Source organism: Miscanthus floridulus, chromosome 9 (assembly GCF_019320115.1).
Source record: "Miscanthus floridulus cultivar M001 chromosome 9, ASM1932011v1, whole genome shotgun sequence".
Classification (NCBI taxonomy): Eukaryota; Viridiplantae; Streptophyta; class Magnoliopsida; order Poales; family Poaceae; genus Miscanthus; species Miscanthus floridulus.
The window spans coordinates 114,565,031-114,589,421 of record NC_089588.1 but is presented as its reverse complement, the minus strand read 5'-3'; the positions used below and the strand labels follow the sequence as shown (position 1 = coordinate 114,589,421).

The 24,391-nt window shown below is 43.0% G+C and overlaps 1 pseudogene; it reads right to left on the bottom strand.

Moving 5' to 3' along the window:
• Positions 1–24,043, bottom strand: part of LOC136480628 (UDP-glycosyltransferase 89B2-like) — a 29,649-nt pseudogene extending 5,606 nt beyond the window's left edge.
• Between the last annotated feature and the right edge of the window lie 348 nt (positions 24,044–24,391).

Below are 24,391 nucleotides of genomic sequence, written 5' to 3'. Positions count from 1 at the left end.
AATCCAAATTAAACCAAGTACTTGGGTTCACTAGCTCATGAACAAATTCATATACTAACCACTAGATCAACTAATCATTCAAACAATAGTGGCAGGCTATGAATTTAAATATTTCATTTGTTATGCATGATCCTATGTACTATATGCAATAATCACATACTAGTAAGGGATGAAATGATCATGCACATTATAATGATACCTTTGCTATGTTGGAGTAGAGAATAGTCACATAGATTCCAATTCATTTCTCCAATAGCAATGTGAAGTCCAATTATATGCTTAGTGAAGACCAATAGATACCATTTTAAATTCCATTCTTCACCCATATGATTTGATAACCACTAATATGATGAAGTGCACTATCTTGTTGTGGTTAGCTTGCTTCATCTTTTGATCAATGCTTGCATGAGAGCATCAATGTGAGAATACCACTTAAAATATCATGATTAGCTCTCTTTTGGGTGTTGCTTGCTTTTCTTGATCAACCCTTTTGATTTCTTCAACTAGGCATCTCAAATATCCCTCGGTTCACTACTTCCATGTTAGCCTTCCAAGTACCACACTTGATTTACCTACTACTAGGCGGCAAGCCCCTACACTAGGGAGAAGTAACCTCTCTCCATGAACCAATCTTGACACTCACTTGAAATAACTTCATTGATTGATCCAAGTGATGGACTTGACTTGATGAGTAACCTTTATTTGTTAAGTCTTTTTCTTTCTTCTTGTTTAAGTCCTTTTCTTTCTACCAAATAATTTTCAATAGTCACTAGAACTTAAACTTCATCTTGAGTTTGATCTTGATCTTCCAATTTGAGTACCAAATGTGTGTAGAGTTCACTCCTCAATCAAATTGCCTTGTACTCTTTGCTTGTCATGCTTTTAGATCATTTCAAAACCAAACTTAGGTGCCTCAATTACTTATAAACATGTTTTCAACTTGAGGACCTTTCAATCAAAGTGACTCCAAATAAATCCAATAATTGTCACTTTTCTAGCAAATTTTGTACTCTTTAAAGAAAAATGCATATCTCTTGAAACAAACAAACTAGATATCCATTTACATTATTGTCTTGTGCTTGTACTCTTATCATTATCATGAGCTTCTATGGTTGACTTGAATTAAATTGATTTACCTAAGCTTTTAAGTCCGATTTGAACCAATGACAAGCTTCTTCACACCTCTTACAAGGGTTATCTTGCCAATGTTGTACTTGTCACTTGTTAGCAATCCAAATTAAATCAAGTACTTGGGTTCACTAGCTCATGAAAAAATTCATATACTAACCACTAGATCAACTAATCATTTAAACAATAGTGGTAGGCTATGAATTTACCGTTGCCTTCGTCCATTGGTGCCAAGTCTTGCTCAACCTTCACCGCCACACGGTCCATCACTCCAAAGCCTCCGACTTGCCCTTCACTCTTGCAACCGGTTCATCAAGCCAAGTCTTGTCTTGATCTTCTCCACCTTGATCACATGACTTAATGTCATGTCTCATGTGCAATAAGCTCCTTCATCATCACATGTGTGAGCTTTGCAACATCTCCGAGCCATTTCAACCTCCATGCATATGTTGCTCACACACATGTACCTATGGACTAATCACCTATGTATCTTACATAAATACAATTAGTCCACCTAGGTTGTCACTCAATTACCAAAACCAAACAAGGACCTTTCACTAGGCCACCTGCCTCCATGGCCGACAACCTACAGGCCAAGCCAGGGCGAAGCACGGCCATGGCTAACCGCTGCAAGGCCACGACACCCTCCCTCGGCCGCCGTTGTTGTTTCCCCATCCATCTTCTACTCTCTGTGCGGCTCTAGGAAGAAGAATGGAGAAAAATGAATTAGAAGCTCTTTCTAGGGTTCTTGATGCTTAATGACTAGAGAGAAAGGTTTTGCAGATCTGGGCTTAGTTGATTTGTGAAATCTCTAGGGTTCCAGATGCAAAAGTGTTTTTCCTTTTCTTTTTCTTATATGAATCTAAATTAGCTAAACTTGGGAAAATCATAGTAAATCATAGAAAAATCATAAAATAGCAAATGAAGATGTTTTGGAATCCTTGTAAGTAGATCTACACAGTAAAGTCATAATATGAAAGTTTCTGTTGTTTTTATTTATTTTGTAAATTAGGGTTTTCTAGAATAAATTCATAACTAAAGTTGTGGTGCTGCTATTGCTATGAAATTTTTATGGTAGGATAGTGATGTCATATGTGTGCTGTGATAAAAATTTTAGGTTCATTGAATACAATATGATTGAGTAATTAATTTAACTTGCTTAGTGCTTGATAAATGGTTTTAAATGATTTATAATTGAAATAAAGATGTAAAAATAGAAAATGTTGTTCCATTGCCTTGGTACGATGTTGTTATGTCATGTTAATACATAATATGGCTATGTGTTTTGTAGAAAATAGTGTGTTTTAGATTTATCTTGCTCTCACATGCTTTATTACAATAACAACTTGTTTTTATTATAGTAATTAATTTGTAAAACCTGAGCACGTAATATTTATAAAATAGTCATGTTTTGATAACATCTTTCATTCATAAAAATCTGAGCTCCAAACTATATGTTTGCAACACCACCTAAAAATAATATATAGGTTTTAATATATAAAAGCTAACGAGAGCTTAGTGGCAAATAAACATAGGAATGTTCTTGTGATGCTTTTGTTGCATGTTGGTATAAGCTAAATGTGGTGAGGTCATGTTCATAATGGTGGGAGGTGTGTAAATAGCTTATGAATATGCTCTCTTTAAATAAAACTAGCAATGCATATTTTGTTTGCGTAATGAACACCACCATGTGAACCCTATTTATATAAGAATGTATTAGGGTACTTTCCCTATTAACCATGACTAATTTTGAGTAACTAATTTAATGATAGTGGTGAGCTAAGTGTTTGAGTTAAGCATAGGTGACCTTGTTAGTAGAATCAAGTGATGAACCACTTTGCTTATGTGCTGAAAAAGGCTGCATGTATAGTTTCTGTGGTGGTGATATTTTCATGATGCAAATGATGTTTTCTGTAAATCTAGTGAATACCAAAGTTGTAGATAATTTTCTTATATTGACTTTACTAAAATTTCATGATTTTAGGCCTACTGGTTTAGGAGTTATAGATTTTAGAAGTTTACTGTCAAGTTTTGCATGTCCTCTGAACATATCTGAATGATTGTATTATTTGGCTTATTTAAATATGGAATCATGTATTGGTGATAATAGAAGAGTTGTATTTATTTTGTTAAGATTTCCAAAATATCTAAGAGCACCACTTTTTCTGGCCTAGAACTCTAGTTATAGCTGTTCAAAGTGGAATGGCAGGTTTTGTCCAAATCTGGATAGAGATAACTTCATCGGGTTGTTTAACCTTGATAGCTATAGAATCATCTTAAGATGATAATAACAAAGTTATAGGTAACTTAATAAGATTTTTATAAAGATAAGAATCATGTTTGTTGGATAATTAGAACTCCAGCTATGCATTTCTGAAGTTCATGTCAGTTTTTTGTCCTCGTTTGTGCATATTTTATTGTTAGTGTTTTTCAACCTTGTTAACCTTTGAATCAGATCTAGGTGTAAATAACAAAGTTGTAGACAATTTCCTAAGATTTCTATAAAGTCTTGGATCACCTTTGTTTGATGACTATAACTCTAGTTATGGTTGAAACAAGTGACTTCTGTGCTGCTGTCTAGATTATGTGCATGTACTAAGTTGATTGCATTAGCTTACTCTTGTTTGGCTAAACATGTTTAGTTAATTCTTAATTGATGAATGCTTATAATAGCTAAACTTAAGTTAACTTGTGTGCCATGCTTGATGTGCTTGCTGTCTTTTTATAATAGATTGTGTGATGTTTAGTTAAACAACTCTAGCTGCTATGCCTTCTTGTGTAACCTTCAGCTTGTTTTGAATGCTTTTATGCGATGCATCTCTTGTGGCCATTCTTTGCATTCATATATCTACATTGTGCATCTTATTTAGGTACGCTAGATGAACCATGTGAAGGGTGAAAGGACATGATGTTGGAGTTGAACTAGAAGACGGTGTTGGTGGATAAGTCCCGAAGATGGTGTGTTGGTGGATGGATCCAGAAGATGAAAGCACCCTGAGAGTTCTTGCCTGAACAGCGAGTGTCATCTAACAAACACTGACCTAGTGTTGGATCCCAGGTAAGCCCCGGAGCATTCTAAGCCTCCCATGCTTTATAAATATCAACTTGAGTTCTTTACGTTTGATGCTTTAGGTTATAAGAGTTGATTGAAAACATTTGATGCATATTATTTTCTTATCTAGAAATATACCTTAAACCCTATATAGGTCCAGGATCAAATAAATGCTTAGTTCGGTAGAAGTCGGGTGATTTCCTATCACCTATGAGCTATAGGTGGATACCTGATCATGGTTGGCTATATTTGCTATCATGGAAAAGAACCATGTGATGATGTAATTAGAGGTCGGACGGAGTCTATGTTGTAGGTTGACTCATGTGATTCCATCTATGCCGCTTAAGGACCACATCATTGTTGGTCCTCGGTCATTTTGAACACAGCCTCTCACTTAGTTGGCTGGATAACTCATTCTGATCATGAAGTCGAGAAGCTCAAGTCAGGCTAGGTCTCATTCTGTACGAGTGCGCACAGTGGAGGTAGTAAGGATGTGCAGGGAGCCATATGTGAGTCCAAGGATCGGCCAGGCCAGATCGTCCTAGCAGCCGATCAGTCCTTGAGTGTGTGGTGCTGATCGAACCCACGACATACGACCTCAGTTGTACCAAAGGTGACCTAAGGCTACCTTGGCACAGGTATGTCTAGGTTTGTGTTAGGATTTTTGCCCAACTAGTTGCAATCGATTCGAATCGTCGTCTCTCTCGGATAGTGAGAAACTTGACTAAGCTTCCTTCATCGTAGTAACACTAGATGGAACATGATGGTTATGATAAACCGGATATGGTTACTATTGTGATGCTTGTTAATCAAGTGATTGCCCTAGAATAGGTGCAAAGTTAGCCATAATAAGCATCACCAAACTTGACGCTAAGATATTGACTAAAATATTGAAAGTAAGGACTTATGGTAGTAATACTCTTTTTGCAAAGTTATGCTATCCAACCAGCTTCACCAAATAAGCCTTGCATATCCTTGAGTGTCTTTTTATTTCTCTCCTATCCAGTAAGTCTAGCTAAGTACATTCAAGTACTTAGGGTTTACCCACCATGTTGCAGTTGAAGTTCTTGGCCTGCTGAAGATGGTGGGTAACCACCGGTGGGCTCGGCGACTCTATATTTATTTCTCGTCTATATGCTATTGTTGGGGATGTTACTTATGCTAGCAATGTATTCGGAACTTAGGTATTGTAATCATTTCAAAGCTATGTTGTTTTCTCTAAATCGGATTTGAACTTAATGTTGTATTATTTATTTGTGAACTCTATTGTAATATCATTTCCACTGTAAACTCCATGTATGTGATGCGTATTTGCTTAATCTATGGCGATCTTGGTTGTGATGTGGATTTACCAAGGTCCTTTGTGACACTTGATGGACTACCGGGTTTATATAAGTGAAAGTATGCGCACATCAACACGTTAAATGGGGACCGCCGTACTTGATCTTATATAAATTGGGCGGTTCTGTCACACGTTTCAAGTCTTTCAGCTATTTCATATGCATGTTCCAGTGTTTCATGTGGATGTTGCAGAGGTAGATCAGGATGTTGCATATGTTGCAATGGCTATACACATATATTGCTAGCGTCTGTTCCAAATATTTCATCTGTTTTTTCATACGTATGTTTTAAATGTGTTTATTTGGATGTTGCATATGTTTCGCACATATGTTGCAAGTATTTTATCTGGATGTTGCATATGCTTTGCAATGACTTTTCACGTGTTTCAGGTTTTTCTACAAGTGTTTCAGAGCATGTTTCAAGTGTCTCATCTATCTTTAGACGTATGTTGCAAATATTTTATCTAGATGTTTCAAAAGTAGATCGGGTGTTGCATCTCTCTTATCGCATTCTGTTGTCTCGCCTTGGTGTCTCCTCTTCTAGGCATCGGCTGGGCATCCACCGCCCCCTCCCCCTCTTATCAATGCTAGTGGCATTCGAGGCGACCTAGGTCACGAGATCCTAACATGCAGGTATGTTAAGCCTTGGGTCCAACGGTTCCTAAATGAAGAAGACCCCACGACCGACCCCATCAGGATCGCCTAGGGGCTCTAGGGCTATGTCCATCGGGCATGCTCATGCACACCCTTTAGCAAAGAGACACGGCTAAGCCTGACTCAACCGCAGCTTCTACCTGGGGCTTAGGGGCTTCCTCGAGCCTAGGCTCCCGATCTATGGCATAACCGAGCTCGGTCCTTAGCTCCTGCCCGGCTAACGATGTCAGCCAAGGCCCAGGCATAAGAAGATGAGCCCCAGGCTACCGATGCCTAGGGGCTCCCTAGCACTGCTCCCTAGGCATGCCCCTACCAACTGCTCCTCTGATAGGGTCACGTCCAGGGGCTCAGGGGCTTCTAGGCCCACACGTCAGCCCCTAGAGCCGACCTCCTTCGCCACTAAGAAGACTCCATAAGGTCTCACCCAGGGGAGGCTAGTCCAAGCCGACACTATCTAACACGTAGAGTGTTAGAACAGAGCAGCCAGACGATGCCTAGGCTTCTTCAGCTCCAAGACACCTCGACTGTCTATAGCGTACTGCTGCAAGCCCCTCCTGGACTCTAGCGCACGTAGACCATAGACTAAAACCCTCAAACCGCCTTGTACCCGACCTATCTCGTTATATAAGGGATAAGTTTGGACCTAGAGGGGGGAGGATCCTGATTTGATCACTAGACATTCCATTCCATTCTATCTGCCTTTGCTCTGCACTGAGAGCAAGGCAACCCAGAGAGGAGCATCGAGAGCCCCTCCTCCACCGCATTCTACCGTCTTCTTCCTCTCCAATGAGGGGGAGACTCCACTGACAGTGAGGCAACCTTAGGATTAGCACTGAGCTAACCCCCTACCAAATATTCTTCCTTTACACTCTGTTGTAACCCCCTAGATTTTGGGTGCTCTTGAGTATAAGGATCATTAGCTCTTGAACGTAGGGACCGAATTGACCCAAACTAGGATAAACCGTTGCGTCTTCTCTACGTGATTCTTATGTTCCTGAGTCCACCCGAGCCATTGGAGACCCCATACTCTGACACCGACTCAAACAACATGCTTACCATGGTTTCCACCCTGCGATAGCTAGCGTGCTAGGTAGGGGGCAGCATCAAGTGTGATTCTGGCTCTATGGTGGCTGGAGTCACCCGCCTCATCACCGGAGCAAGCAGCACCACCCCAGACGGCGGTGTCTACTTCCTCAATGAGTTCTCCGTCATGGCCGATGCCTTCGCTCTAGGCTAGGTCCTCAACTTTGGGAGCCTGACCTACATCGCTGATAGCTACGGCGAGCTTTGTCCACTCCACGGGCCCCTGGTGTCACCCCCTCCGCCAGGGCTCTTGGGAGCAGATCTTGAGGTTCTAGCCCATCAGATCCAGTAGGGTCTAGGCCCTAACCCCACTGTGTTGGACCGCCACCAAATGTCCTACATGTTGGCTAACGTCCACCACCAGATCACCACTGGTTAGGTGCTCCCACCACCAGATCGCTTCTGGTACTACCTCCTGGACCTACCTTTCAGGATACAGAACGTGGTGGCGTCCTTCCTGCTAGAGCTAGAGCACAGTGGTAGAACCGCTCGAAATAACACACCTTCAGAGGTGCTCATCTTCCACCTGACACTAAGCACCCTGAAAGCAAGCTACATCAGGCGGATTCCATCGAGCACACCCTAAGGGAGAACTTGAATAATCCACATTTTTCCTCTAGGATCCAATAATGAGATGAGTTTACAATACTTAGTCCATTTCATACAATCAGAGTTCTTAGAAATACATTATTACATTACCAAATTCAGAGTACGGAAATTAAACAGTGGAATGAAAATAAACATCTATCGATAATGTACAAGGATCCGTCTGTGCCCACTAGAAGAATCCTTCACACAATGGCTACTCCTCAAGCAGCACCTGCAACAGGGGTAAATAAACCCTGAGTACACAATGTACTCACAAGACTTACTCAACTAGTGGGAATATGTCGACACAGAATTTTGTCCCGTGCCGAGGACACACGCAGCAAGTCGGAAGGGTCCGCTCGATGGAGCAGATCCGCCTAGCTTCAACGCAGGGGTGGTTGATCCTACGCAATCCTCCTGAGGTGTGCCAGTTAATTTGACCCTACAATTGACAAGGAGAGAAAGTTCATCAGTAGTTAAGGGCGGAACTTACCGGTGCTGCCAGACAGTCCCGAATGTACGGTTGTGAGAGCCGATATGGAAGGAAATCGGCTAAATAGTCGATTCCAGTATATTCATGAGAATAAGTCAGTTAGAGCTCATGGGGTCGTGTGAGGTGAATCGGTTATCATTCAGGATAAACATCATTTAAACGAAAATTAATCAATGGCAATGAGATATCAATGATGATCGGTCCATACTGAGCCAATGATTACGAGCAACCGAACTCCTTTTTGTATAAAGAAACAATTCAACATCACTTAATCATTTAATAAAGATAAATCTAATGAACATGTTAGATCTCATCTATCACCATGACCAGTGGGGCATGAGGCAAAATCATGCAGGCCGTAGAAACAACAATAGACTCGACAACCCTAACTCATTACTAATATCAGTGGGGCATGAGGTAGAATCATGCAGGCCATAACACAATAACAAGATCATGGGGCTAACACATCTTTCAACTTATCTCTACTTCAACAATCTCGTGATGTGAACTGTCCGTGAAAGCATTCGATATCGGCTAAATAGCCAATTCAGGCATAGCACACAGTTAAGGTCATGTCTTCTCAGGAATGGGTCTATTAACCAACTATCCCCACTCCACGGTGTCAACAGTGGGGTAAGAGGTAGAATCCCACAGGCCATGATGACGGGCCATGAAACAATTCTTGCTAACCGATAGATCTACTCAAGATTGAACATGCCTTAACCGCACGCTATGCATGATTAAGATTGACGCAAAACAACCGATAAAAAACATAACTCATCGCTTAAGATGTAGATTAGATCAGTTTTAGATTAGCAAATGATGAGTTAAACAAGATATAAGGCCGATCTAGATCAATCTCAATCGGGCAGAGTGATATTGCTGTAATTAGATAAGCAATGAAAGCAATAAGCAATATCGGTAACTTAATGAATCTACCAAAGACTGCTATTCTAAGATAGAGCCGATAACTTGACCTTGATCCAATTCAAGTAGTGGGGTGTGAGGCAGAATCACACAAGCCATACTTGAAATAGGCAAGAGTCGATAACTAGCTTATACCAGAGCCATAGTGGGGGTCGACCGGATCGATGTAGCCATACGAACAGAGGTATAAACCATGACGGTACTTACAACAAGCAGTGGAGGTTGACCGAATCAATGCAGCCATACTTGCCGAAGAACTCGCCGAGATCTACTCTACTCCTACTCCTAAGGGGTGGCCAGAGCTGAAAAAACTAATTGACTTGTATTTGATTGATTGGTTCATGTTTACAATAGTCAGGGTTTGGTATGTATACCCGGGGCCTAAAATGAGCCCTACTCGAGTATGACTTAATACAATCTTTGGCATAATGAAAACATTCCTAATTTAAGATAACTTGGACTCTAATCTTTCCCTTTTTGTAGAGTCCAGCATGTCTCATCTCAGTGCCGATCATAGCCTCCGTCGTTATCTACTGGCGCTATCTGAAGAAAGTCGATTCTAGCGTTGCATCCGAATCAGTTGGTTTCGATCTGCACGCAACTGATCCCCTGCTGTCATGATCCTGGGAGCTCCCGAGCTTCTGAGATCCTTCTACCAAATTCCGGTGTAAACACATGCCCCCAATTTTGGGATAAAAGTAATTTTATTCCAAAATTATCATGTCTGCATCCCTGATTGGTCCACAGTCACTGGTAGAGAACCTTGATCCGGGGCCCACTATTTGTCGCTGTTTGCATCCATTCACGAGCCCATGCCTCAAAACTTCTCACAAGAGCATCACTGTTTCATGGGCACTTGGATTCATTTTCCCAGACTAGCTATAAAATGCCTATCCGACCCCAGCGAGAGCAACTCAACTATTTAGCTATGTTTCTCTTCTTCCTGCCCTCTCGAGCTCTGACTTCATTGGACCCTCCATGGTTCATCTCTTTGCTATGAAGATCCTGAGTGGTTAGAAGAATTCTTGTGTGTAGGGTGATTTTGTCGCTCATTCTAGCACCTTGTCGAGCAAGAGAATCAGCTGCTGTGGCTAGAAGAAGTCTTGTGATGCCGCCTGCGTGTTCTCACTAGGCTCGCAGAGCTATTCTAGTGTTTGCAAGGGCTAGAATGTGTGGACACTTTTCCCTTGTTTGCTTCATCAAACGCCCACTGGGAGAGCCACAGGCTTCTTTCCTGCAATTCCTAGTCTTCAAGAGACTAGTTAGGCGTCTATTAAGCGGGCAGCCTTTCCCTTTCTCCTGACATAAGTTTGCTAACTTGCTGATGTGACTTAATTCTTGATAACCTTCGGCCTCGTGGGGACCCAGACTCCCTTCAATCCAAAGAAGTCTTGGGGGTTAATTTCTGGTCAATGTAAATTCTTTGTACTCACCCATGACATTTTGTAATCTGGGGAAGCAATAAGCTCGAATTTGTTATCTCTTCGTTATCTATCCCCTGAAATCTAGAATGCCGATCTGTTTCTGTATCTGTTTTCAGTTTTCACATCCTCGGCTAAATCCATCTCCTTGCCTCCCTGGGCTATATATACAGACCACGGCTGGGGCTCCGAACGCTACCTGTCTTGTCTCAAACCTTCTGCATCCTTAGTATAGTTCCGGCTCTTCTGTAGGCTTGAGATCATGGAGAACAGCAAGAGACCTGCTGAGGAGGCTCTTAACGAGCCTGCATCATCACGCCAATGCCTTCATCACCGGGAAGGTGCCACTCGGGATATCCCCCTCATTCCGGAGCACAGGGTCAACCCGGCTCAGCCGTCGGGATCATCCTCAACACTGATTCATTGCCAGCTCCCTAGTTATCCGAGGAGGCAGATCGATAATGTTGATCTAATCGCTTCCATTGATCGGACTGATCAGAGTCTATCCAACTGCCTTTCCCTCGTGGAATCGGCTCTGGCCATGATTCAAATCTAATCGTCTTTCGAGGCCGACCTAAGGGAACAGCTGGCCAAGGCTGAAGCTAGAATCATAGGTGAGAAGGCTACCACAATCTTCTTAGCTTTTCTTAACTTTTGCTTTTGAGATTTTCTGATCGTCCCTTCCTTTGAATTTTTAGATCTAACTGCTCAGTTGAAAAGCCTTCGATCAGCCACAGATCATGCGGCGGGGTTTGTTAATGCCAGGGGCACTATTCTGGCAATCCGTTTGCATGACGTTCCAAACCGCGTCAGGGAGGTCGCTCTCCATGGTGTTTGCCATGGCACTGCCACAGCGTTGGCCACTACACAAGTCCGCTCTGGCCACAATCTTCAGCTTCTTCCTCATGGTTTCCTAGATGCAGTGCCCCTCGGGGATCATGAATGTTTGACTGAGGAATTATCTAGCATCGCCAACTCTATAGCTTTCAATACTTCGGCCGACGATGTAGTGAGCAAATTGTTCTCCAACCCGTAGCTTGTAATAAGTGATTTTTTAGCAAACAATTCCCTCGTCATGAATGATTTTCCTTTGTTTTCGCACTTTGTATTATGCATATTACTTCATCCATGCTTGCTTTCCCCCTATAGGCGATACGCATTGTACCAACTTTTGTTCTTTTAGGTTCATTTTTTGCACTAAAGGTGATACCTTTCTGACATCGGCTATTAGAGCTGTCAACCGAACAAATTGGTTTTTTAACTGTTAATCCAAACGCTGGGATAATATTTCTTCAGATATTTCCCATTGATTGCTCGGCCAAACTCTTCTTCTCCTCCTAGTGTCTCCAGAATATACGCATTACTAGGAGCACAACGTTTGATCCGATAAGGCCCTTCCCAATTGGGTGACCATTTGCCGAACTTGCTGTCCTTTGACCCGATCGGCAATTTCACTTTCCAAACCAAATCTCCTTCAAAAATTTGCTTATTCTTGACCTTTTTATTGTAATATCTTGCGACTCTCAGTTTATTGGCTTCAATATTTTCGAGAGCCCACAGCCAAAGGCAACTTAAGTCTTCTAAGCCATCCATCATAAGATTTTTCTAGACTTCAGCTGTCAAATCGCTCTATAACATAACACGCCTCGATCCAGTCTGAATTTCCTAAGGAAGAACTACGTTATGGCCATACACAAGTTCGTAAGGTGATGTTTTAATTGAACCATGATAGGCCATCCTGTATGCCCATAATGCCTCATTAAGCCTCGAATGCCACTTCCTTGGTTGTTCCTCAATTTTCTTCTTGATCAGCTTAATCATAATTTGATTGGACTCCTCTGCCTGACCATTAGCTTGAGCATAGTAAGGAGATGAATTTAGCAGCTTGATCCCCATACTGGTAGCAAAATCTCTGAATTCCTCTAATGTGAACATGGTCCCTTGATCGGTAGTGATTGTTTGAGGAATCCCAAAATGATACACGATATGCTCCTTGACAAAATCAACCATATTTTTTGAAGTTACCATTTTTAGGGGAACTGCCTCAACCCATTTGGTGAAGTAGTCTATTGCCACCAATATGAACTTATGCCCCTTGCTTGAGGGTGGAAAGATTTGGCTAATCAAATAAATTCCCCGGCCCTAAAACGACCATGGCTTGATTATTGGGTTCATGGCCGACACAGGTGATTTCTGGATATTACCAAAACATTGATAGTCTTGGCATCCCTTGTAGTATTCAAAACAGTATTCTAGTATTGTTGGCCAGAAATATCCAGTTCTGCGAATAATCCATTTCATCTTATGAGCCGATTGATGAGCTCCACATATCCCTTCATGCACTTCTCCCATCAATACCTTAGCTTCTTCTTGGTTTAAGCATTTGAGCAACACTCTGTCGACTATTTTATAATATAACTGCTCATCCAACAAAACATATTTAGTCGACTTATACCTTAGCTTCCTAATAACTTTCTGAGATGGATCCCTAAGGTAATTGGCTATTTCAACTCTCCAATCATCAATTGAGGCTTCACTACTCAATATTTCCCGAAATACTCGATACCCAGATGCACTTTGAGCCAGACAGTTAGCTTCTTGGTTTTGCGCTCTTGGGATATGTGAAGAAACTCCTTGATTAACTTTTGGCAGCCATCATAGTATTCTTTCAAAGTCTCTTCTTTGCACTCATATAAGCTGATCAACTGATTAATAATTAACTGTGAATCTCCAAATACCTCAATTGCTTCGGCCTTTACTTCATGGAGAAGTTGAAGTCCTTTGAGAATAGCCTCATACTCCACTTGATTGTTAATAACTATTGGTTCAGCTGGGAAAGCAAACTCAAAGCTTGCCCCCTAAGGCGAAATGATAACAATACCAATGCCACCACCCTGCTTGCATGATGATCCATCAAACAACAGTGTCTAGGGCATCGGTTCTGCATAACTAATGCTTGGCTTGTGATGCTAAGTGATAAAATCGGCCATTACCTATCCTTTGACTGCTTTAGCCGATTCGTACTTCAAGTCAAATTCCGATAACACAAGAATCCACTTTCCCATTCTTCCATTTAGTATTGCATTGATAACATGTGCTTAACCACATCAGCCTTGGAAACAACCATGCACTCGGCTGATAATAAGTAGTGTCATAATTTAGTGCAAGAGAAATATAAACATAAGCATAACCTTTCGATGGGAGAATATCTTGTTTCTAGATCCAGTAGCCTCCTACTTAAATAGAAAACAACCCTCTCTTTCCCATCGAATTCTTTAATCAGGGTTGATCCAATTGTCTTATCGTCAGCCGATATGTACAACTTAAATGGCTTACCTTGCTGAGGAGGGACTAGTATGGGTGGACACTTCATATATTCTTTTATTTCTTCAAACGCCTTCTGTTGTATGTCACCCCACGTGAATTCTTGATTACTTTTCAATCTCAGCAAGGGAGAAAACAGGAGGATCCTTCCTAACAAATTTGAAATGAATCTTCTGATGAAATGAATCTTTCCCAGCAGAGACTGTAACTCTATTTTGGTGGTTGGGGGAACCGCATCGTCAATTGCCTTTAAACTTTTCTGACCAACTTTGATTCCTCTTTCATGAACCATGAATCCCAAAAATTGTCCGGCTGATACTCCAAAAGCACACTTGTTAGGATTCATCTTCAAACCATGCTTCCTCATGCATTCCAAGGTTTCTCGCAAGTCAGCTAGGTGTTCTTTGTATCCCTTGGATTTTACCATCACATCATCGATGTAAATCTCAATAATCCTGTCGATCAACTTATGGAAAATGTAATTCATTGCCCTTTGATAAGTTGCACCGGCATTCTTCAAATCAAAGGTCATCACGATCCATTCAAATAGACCGATTGCACCAGGGCACCTGAAAGTGGTCTTTGCTATGTCTTCCTCAGCCATGAAAATTTGGTTATATCCTGCATTACCGTACATGAAGCTAATAACCTTGTGTTTGGCTGCTGCATCCACTAACATATCAGCTATCGACATTGGATAACCGTCCATAGGTGTGGCTCTATTCAGATCCCTGAAATCAATGCAAACCCTCAATTTCTCATTATTCTTATATACAGGGACAACATTCGATATCCACTCCGCATATCGACACGGTTGGATAAATTTTGCTTCCAGCAACCTCTTAGTCTCCTTTTTGATATCATCAAGCACATTTGGGTTGAATCTCCTTGGAGCTTGTTTAAACGGCCAATGTCCAGGTTTGATTAGCAACTGATGTTCGACAATCGATCGGTCCAAACCAGGCATCTCATAGTATTCCCAAGCAAAGCAATCCTTGAATTCCTTTAATAAATCAATCAATTCTTGTTTATACTCGGGATCCAACTTAGCACTTACGTACGTCGGCCTAGGTCTATCTCTAGGACCAATATCTATCTCTTCTAATTCATCGGCCGACGTGAAGCCCTATCCTAGTTTGCCATTTGTGCCATCTATTGGATTATCCAAATTCTCAAAGCCAACTGCTTGGATTGGCTGTTGGCTTTCGCCACTGACTCTGAATTTTGACAGCAACAGAAAAACCATTTCATTGTTGATCTTGATGAAACCTCCATCCCATGACTTGCCAGAAAAACACTCGAAATCTCCTAGTTCCCAAAAGACTGGATCGGTTATTGCGATGCTTACGGACTCATCAGCATGAACTAGTTCGACATCATCTCCATGCCATTGAATCAAACACTGATGCATGGTCGATGGTATGCAGCAATTCACATGAATCCAATCATGACCAAGGAGTAAATTGTATGATCCTTTCCCATCAATGACAAAGAACGTGGTGAGCAGAGTTTTACTCCTGATTGTTAGTTCGACGTTTATTGCCCCTTAGGTCTTGGATGTATTTCCTCTAAAGTCTCTAAGCATCATGTCGGTCTCAAGCAAATCTCCTGGTCCCTTGCCAAGCTTATGAAAAGTGGTGTATGGCATAAGATTGACAAAAGCACCTCTGTCCACCAACATCTTGTTCATCAGCTTCCCATCAACAAAACCTTTCATATATAAAGCCTTTAAGTGCCGATGCTTGACTAGCTTATCAAATATTGCTTGCTGCACAACTATTAACTTGGCAATCATCTCTTCATACTCTGACTCGTCAAAGTCTGAATAAACTTCCTGATCTGTCGGATCTCTGAATTCTGGATGGTTGCCTCTTATCAGCTATCTGCTTGGTACGCCATACTTAAGTTTTACCAGGTGCCTGAGCCTGTTCCATCTCTCTATTCCTTAGGCGCTGCACCCTCCTCTTTTAGCTTCTCGCCAAATCTCCTAGGCACCACTGGCCTTCCTGCCATGTGTATCTTCTTTTAGTGCCTTCCTCTTCATGATCAGCCCAGTCCTGTCCAATGACTCTTTTTCCCAACCGATCATGAACACTTTCATTTTTTAAGCACCAATCCATGTTGTTATGATGATATGCATCTTGAGTCTGGATAGACCGGCGGTTGGTTTGAGATTGTCTATACTCCTGATATTAATTGCTACATTCTAGACAGTCGTGTCTGGTAGGCAACTCCAAACCTTCATTCCAGCAATGCCTAAAGAAGAGACAATTCCAATGTAATTCAACTTGTTCCCTTTCATACCTCTCTTCTTCTAATTGATGCTGGTATGCTTGATCTTTTAACCAACGTTGATAATCCTTTTCCTTCTGCCACTGCCATTTATTCAACAGAATCCGAGATGTGACCCGTGGCTTTAACGTCTCTGCTTTCGACATCTTCCTCTGCTCGTATTGGCTCTTTTGTTCGGCATGACGTTTTCTAATCTCTCTATACTCATCAGCCGATATTTGCATTTTGGGATCAACTGTCCCAGCTTCTCTTGATTTGGTCGATGTTAGGACCTTAGTTTTTCCTTTGAACAGCCTAGCATCAACATGTTCTGATCTCCTGGGAAAGGATTATCATCGACTTTCATCTTCTGAGGTGTATCGAATTTGAGCCTCCCTTGCTAAATAGCTCTCTGTATATGCTGCCTGAAGATTCTACATTCATTAGTGGAATGAGAAGTAGCGTTATGGAATTTGCAGAACTTCTTGTTCTTCAACTGATCAGGGGGCAACATGACATGACCATCAGGCAACTTGATCTGCCCCTTCTCAAGCAAGAAAACAAAGAGCTTGTCTGATTTGGTAACATCAAAGTCATAACTCTCCTCAACTCCTCTTCCCCAAGGATTTGACACCATCACTGTCTTCTTGCCCCAATTCCATTCAACTGCAGCAACCTCTTCTTCTTCATCTTCATAGCCATCATCGACTGAATATGGATCGTAAGCTTCGTCCATTGAGGTACTCTTCTGGAATCAGGTATCTCTATGTATGCTCTAGAATTGGCTATTAAGTGTTGCCACTCGTTGAGCCAATTGACCCAAGTTATCAAATTCATGTCCTAGCAGTTTCTCTTTCCACATCGGCAGCATTCCGTGGATGGCTAAAGCAGCAAGTTTATCATTGGCCAAGCTCAATGAGAAACATAGATTCTTAGTCTCTCAGAATCTCTAAAGAAATTCAATGCCTTATTCATTAGTCCTCTGTCTTATGGTTGTCAAATCGGTTATTTTCTTCTCTCCAGTCCCAGTGTAAAAATATGTATGAAACTTCTTCTCTAGGTCGGCCCAATTGGCAATAGAGTTGACTGGTAATGACAAGTACCAAGAGAAGGCTGGCCCTAATAGGGACAAGGAGAAGAAATGAACTCGATGGGCATCCTCAACTGATGCTTCGCCCAATTGTGTAAGATACCAACTAACGTGTTCTATTGTGCTTGTACCATCTTGACAAGTGAACTTAGCGAACTCTGGGAGCCTGTAATTTGCAAGAAGAGCGACCAAATCATACAATTCTGGATATGGGCATTTGTACGAAAAAGTCACTCCTTTTGGCTTCAGACCGAACTGATTCTTCATCATCTCGGTTACCTTGAGCAGCAACTCATCAGCTTGCGGATTTGGATTTCTCGGTACTTGCTGACCCGTCTATGGATTGAAATCCTGCGTGCCTTGATATCCTGGATTTGGTATCATGTGGAGGGTGTTATAATCCGTGCCATAATGATAGCCTTATGGAATCTCAGTCTGTTGGGTCATTTGTTGGTTTGCTGCTTGAAGTCTCTGATTATAGACATAAGGATCTATATCTCTACGGATCCTCTGAACGGATGGTGCTATCTTCTGAGCCGACGACGATATGTGGCCTGATGTGCCAAAATTGATCATCTGGTTTTGACTTTGCCCCGCCAGCTGCTGCACATGTTGTACTGACGGTCTAGGATTGTACTGTATCTGATTTGTAGCAGTACCCGGAGTTTGTTCAGACGAACCTTGAAGTGTCTGGACGCCACCATTACCAGTTGGTGTTGCTTCTTGATGACTGGTATCGACTTGATTAGTCCCTTGGGTCAATGGATCTAGAATATTATAACAAGTTGATCCAACCTGACCAACTGGAATTCCATGAATCGCCTCTTTCATGGCATTGTGAAATGTGTTAACGAAAGCTTCATTGCGGCTTGATATGGCATCACGAACAGACTTGTCTATGGCTTTCGTAAAGAAACGCATGTCTTCAGCTTCGACCGTATCTGTCTGCCCATGTAGTAGAACTCTTGGAAGTAGAAATTTTTGAATAATTGTGTTGTCACGTGTTTTGGTATAGGACAATAAACACTTCTTCTAAAATTCTTCCGTAGCTTTGTTGATGGTATCCTTATCTTAATCAGGCAGGTCTTCATAATGTACCATAAGGATGCTATCATTGTTGTGAACCGCCATGATGACTGTGGTGTCCCACTGGGCATGCCAGAAATGTGTGTCGACATAGAATTTCATCCCGTGCCGAGGACACACGCAGCAAGCCAGAAGGGTCCGCTTGATGGAGCAGATCCGCCTAGCTTCAGCGTAGGGGTGGTCGATCCTGCATAATCCTCGTGAGGACTGCCAGTTAATTTGACCCTGCAATTGACAAGGAGAGAAAGTTCATCATTAGTTAAGGGCGGAACTTACTGGTGTTGCCAGACAGTCCCGAATGTACGGCTGTGAGAGCCGATATGGAAGGAAATCAGCTAAATAGTCGATTCCAGTATATTTATGAGAATAAGTCAGTTAGACCTCATGGGGTCATGTGAGGAGAATTGGTTATCATTTAGGATAAATATCATTTAAACAAAAATTAATCAATGGCAATGAGATATCAATGATGATCGGTCCATACTGAGCCAATAATTACGAGCAACCGAACTCCTTTTTGTATAAAGAAACAATTCAACATCACTTAATCATTTAATAAAGATAAATCTAATGAACATGTTAGATCTCATCTATCACCATGACCAGTGGGGCATGAGGCAGAATCATGTAGGCCATAGAAACAACAATAGACTCGACGACCCTAACTCATTACTAATATCAGTGGGGCATGAGGCAGAATCATGTAGGCCATAACACAATAACAAGATCATGGGACTAACACATCTTTCAACTTATCTCTACTTCAATGATCTCGTGATGTGAACTGTCCGTGAAAGAATTCGATATCGGCTAAATAGCCGATTCAGGCATAGCGCACAGTTAAGGTCATGTCTTCTCAGGAACGGGTCTGTTAACCAATGATCCCCACTCCACGGTGCCAATAGTGGGGTGAGAGGCAGAATCCCATAGGTCGTGATGACGGGCCATGAAACGGTTCTCGCTAACCAATAGATCTACTCAAGATCAAACATGCCTTAACCGCACGCTATGCACGATTAAGATTGATGGAAAACAGCCGATAAAAAACATAACTCATCGCTTAAAATGTAGATTAGATCAGTTTTAGATTAGCAAATGATGAGTTAAACAAGATATAAGGCTGCTCCAGATCAATCTTAATCGGGCAGAGTGATATTGTTGTAATTAGATAAGCAATGAAAGCAATAAGCAATATCGGTAACTTAATGAATCTACCAAAGACTGCCATTCTAAGATAGAGCCGATAACTTGACCTTGATCCAATTCAAGCAGTGGGGTGTGAGGCAGAATCACATAGACCATACTTGAATTAGGTAAGAGTCAATAACTAGCTTATACTAGAGCCGCAGTGGGGGTCGACCGGATCGATGCAGCCATACGAACAGAGGTATAAACCATGACGGTACTTACAACAAGCAGTGGAGGTCGATCGGATCGATGTAGCCATACTTGCCGAAGAACTCACCGATATCTACTCTACTCCTACTCCTAAGGGGTGGCCGGAGCCAAAAAAAAGTAATTGACTTGTATTTGATTGATTGGTTCATGTTTACAATCGTCGGGTTTTGGTATTTATACCCGGGGCCTAAAATGAGCCCTACTCGAGTACGACTTAATACAATCTTTGGCACAATGAAAACATTCCTAATTTAGGATAACTTGGACTCTAATCTTTCCCTTTTGTAGAGTCCCGTATGTCTCATCTCAGCGCCGATCATAGCCTTCGTCGTTATCTACTGGCGCTATCTGAAGAAAACTGATTCTAGCGTTGCATCCTAATCAGCTGGTTTTGATCTGCACACAACTGATCCCCTGCTGTCATGATCCTAGGAGCTCCCAAGCTTGTGAGATCCTTCTACCAAATTCTGGTGTAAACAGAATAATTTCCCGAGTCCAAGGGATATGATAAGCTTTATGGTTTGTTTGTTTTTCTTTTTGTGGAAAGCAATATTAATAGTGCATCCTTATATATGTTTATTATTAGCGGTCATGATTAGTTCATTATCTACCCATTCTATGTAAACATATGTTCTACTTTCAAGCAAGAGTTGAGCAAATAGTTCCATTTCACCACCTTTCATCTTTCAGTTCTTACTACGGTGCTAGACTGTAGACAAGCTGTACCGGATCACCCGGTGATTCGCTAATCAATGTGCCCAGCTGGGTACCCCAAAACACACGCCCTGCTTGTACACCAGGCACAAGCAGGACCAACCCACCACTCTCCTATCATGGGGTCTAGGTCCTCGTCCAAACTTGGACTCCAAGCCCCCGCTCCTGAGTCCTAGACTCAGTGCGCTGCTTAGACATCCACCATCCCCACCTCCAATCAGTCAGTCCTGAAAGAGCTGGAACCCATGACAAGAGAGCAACAAACCTTCCCTACACGTGCTACGGGCTCTATGCTCTACGTTATGGGCGGTCGGCTACGGTTCCTTGGTCACACCCGTTTGTCCTACATGTCTACGGGCTCCGAGCTCGATGTTATGGACTATGGGTCAGCCAAGGCCGAGAGTTCAACATAGAATACATTGCTTGGACGCCGCTTATACTGCTTTTATCTCCAAGTTCGTACAGCAACTGCCGAGCAGCACATGTTCCGCGCTGTTTTTTATGGAGAAGACCCAGTCACCGATCTCTCCCTACACGTGCCACGGGCTCTGCGCTTTGCGTCATGGGTGGTCAGCTGCGGTTCCTGGGTCACGCCTGTTACTCCTACACATGCACGGGCTCCGTGCTCGATGTTATAGACTATGGGCTGGCCAAGGCCATAGGGATCAGTAGCAGACCAACTGTTCGGACGTTATTTGAAGTACGCATAATCGCGTCAGGATTGAAACTGCAAAGATTTTTTTGCCAAAATACAAGCAAACTGCATATATTACATATACATGCACCTTATAACATTTATTCGATAAATAATTGTTTCTTGCGCTTTCGCGCATTCTAATTACACTGTCAAGCTTTTACAGATGGTAATCTATGAGCAGATTACTGAGCTCCACTGTTACCATCCATCTCACCGAACAGATCTGTATCGTTGGCCAGCATCTTCGCTATGTCTTCCACTTCATCCTCTAGCTGCTGGGTCCCCGTGTTGTCCAGTCCTTCGGCGAACCCACCCCCTATCGACTGAAGGTCGATGGTCGGGTAATGTGACCGAACAACCGCGAGGACATGGGTAGCGATGGTCATAATGGCATCATGGTTGAAGGTCTTGAAGTTCTCTCATGCTGCCTTGCACCTCTCGATTATGGTGTCGGGACGTAAAGCTTGCTTCGCCAAACTAGGCATTCAGTTTCAGTCTTGTCAGCGGGTACCTTGGCGCTGGTGAGGTACTTGATGAATTGCTCCCTCTAATCGGCGACCGGCGAAGGTACCACAAGTACCAACTGCTCGGTAGGGGGAACCTCTTTGACTTCCTTATCTTCTTTGATGGATGGCGCCAGGAGATCTTGAACAAAGACCCCTGGTGGTATCGCGGTGCGAGAAGAGCCCAGCTTGGATAAGTGATCGGCGAGTTGATTTTGGTCACGTACCACATGGTGATACTCGATGCCGTAGACTTTTCCTTCGAGTTTCCTGATTTTGGCGCAGTATGCATCCATCTTCTCACTGGAATAGGACCAGTCCTTGTTGAGCTGGTTGATAACCAGTGCGGAGTCCCCGTACACCATGAGGCATTTAACGCCAAGCTCGACAGCTATACGGAGACCATGGAGACACGATTCATATTTCCACGGTGTTGTTGGAGGCCAGAAAGTGTATACGGAGAACGTAGCGTAGCTTATCCTTGGTCGGTGTAATGAACAGAATGCCCGCACTAGCGCCATTGATGTTAAGGGCGCCATCGAAGTACATCACCTAGTGTTCGGGGCAAGTAGCGGCGATGGGCTCTTGGATCTCGGTCCATTCAGTGACGAAATCAGCGAGCGCCTGTGACTTAATGGTAGGTCTGCTTTTGAATTCGATGGAATATGTGCCAAGCTTAATGGCCCACTTAATGATGCAGCCATTGGCCTTTTTGTTGCGGAGAATGTCTCCCAGAGGGAACTCTGTGACCATGGCGATCTTGTAGTATTCGAAGTAGTGGCGGAGTTTGAGCGACGTAATAAGAATGGCATATAACAGCTTTTGTACCTGAGGATAATGAGTTTTGGGCTCATTGAGTACCTCACTGATTAAGTAAACTGGACGTTGTACTTTATAGGCGTGCCCAGCCTCCTCGCGTTCGACGACAATAGCTGTGCTCACAACATGAGAAGTGGCGGCAATGTATATTAGTAGAGTCTCATTTGGTCTTGGCGTTGTCATGATCGGCGGCTTTGTTAAGAACACCTTGAGCTATTCAAAAGCTGAGTCTACTTCTTTCGACCAGGAGAACCGCTCGGAGGCCTTGAGGAGTTTGAAGAATGGTAGCCCTTTTTCGCCGAGGCGTGATATGAAATGACTTAAAGCAGCCATGCAGCCTGTAAGCTTCTGTATATCCTTGACGCATGTTGGCCGTTTCATATTGGTGATGGCAGAGACCTTTTCAGGGTTATGTTCGATACCTCGAGCGCTGACGATGTAGCCCAGCAGTATACCGGATGGAACTCCAAAGATGTAGTTTGAAGGGTTCAGCTTCCATCAGTACTTGTTCAGGTTGGCGAAGGTTTCTTCGAGGTCAGCGATAAGGTTGTCGGCTGTCTTGGTCTTGATGACCACGTCATCGATGTAAGCTTCGACATTGCGGCTGATCTGTTGGTCGAGGCACATCTGGATGGCCCTTTGATAGGTAGCCCCAGCGTTCTTGAGTCTGAAGGACATAGTTTTGTAGCAGTATGCACCGAAAGGCGTAATGAATGATGTCGTGATCTGGTCTTCTTCCTTGAGGGAGATCTAATGATAGCTAGAGTAACAGACAAGGAAGGAGAGTAGTTCATAGCCAGTGGTAGAGTCTACAACCTCGTCTATCCGAGGCAAGCCAAAGGGGTCTTTAGGGTAGTGTTTGTTAAGATCAGTATAATCAACGCACATTCTCCATTCTTCATTCTTTTTTCGAACGAGAATAGGGTTTGCTAACCAATCTAGATGATACACTTCTTTTATAAACCTGGTAGCTAAGAGCCATTTTATTTCTACCCTAATAGCCTCCTTCTTGTCTAGCGCGAATCGGTCGAGTTTCTGCTTGATCGGTTTGGCGGTCGGCGAGACATTCAAGGAGTGCTCAATCTTCTCCCGTGGTATCCCTGGCATGTCTACAGGTTTCTAAGCAAACACATTGGCATTGGCACATAGGAAGGAGATGAGCGTGCTTTCCTATTTGGGGTCAAGGTGATCCCCAATCTTCACAGTCTTGGAGACGTCGTCGAGGCCGAGGCCGACCTCCTTGATTTCCTTGGACTTGGCGAAGGCATGTGGAAGCTCCAGTTCTGAGATCTCCATGTCATCAGCGGGTGTTGTCTTGGCTTCAGTGACCACGCTAGCCATCTGGATGGAGAGGTCGGTGGCTTCAGCGAGAGCAAGACTCTCTATCTCATAGGTGTAGGCAATGAAGAGGTTGGCCCGCAGAGCCAGGACTCCTACGGGCGAAGGCATCTTCATCACCAGATATGCGTAGTGTGGTACGGCCATGAACTTGGCCAAAGCTAGCCGACCAAGTATGGCGTGGTAGGCGGTGTTGAAGTCAGCGACGTAGAAGTTGATATGCTTAACGCGGTAGTTGCTTGCCACGCCGAACTGTACTGGTAGGGTGATCTCTCCAAGTGGTCTGGATGCCCTTCTAGGTACCACACCCTAGAAGGAGGAGTCTGAGGGTGTGAGATCTGTTATCGTGAGGCCCAACTCCTTTAGGGCCCCAGCGAAGAGTAGGTTCAAAGCACTGCCACCGTCAACGAGGACTTTTCTGAAGAGCACCTTCGGACGGTTGCGTTGAGGACAAGGGGAAAACGC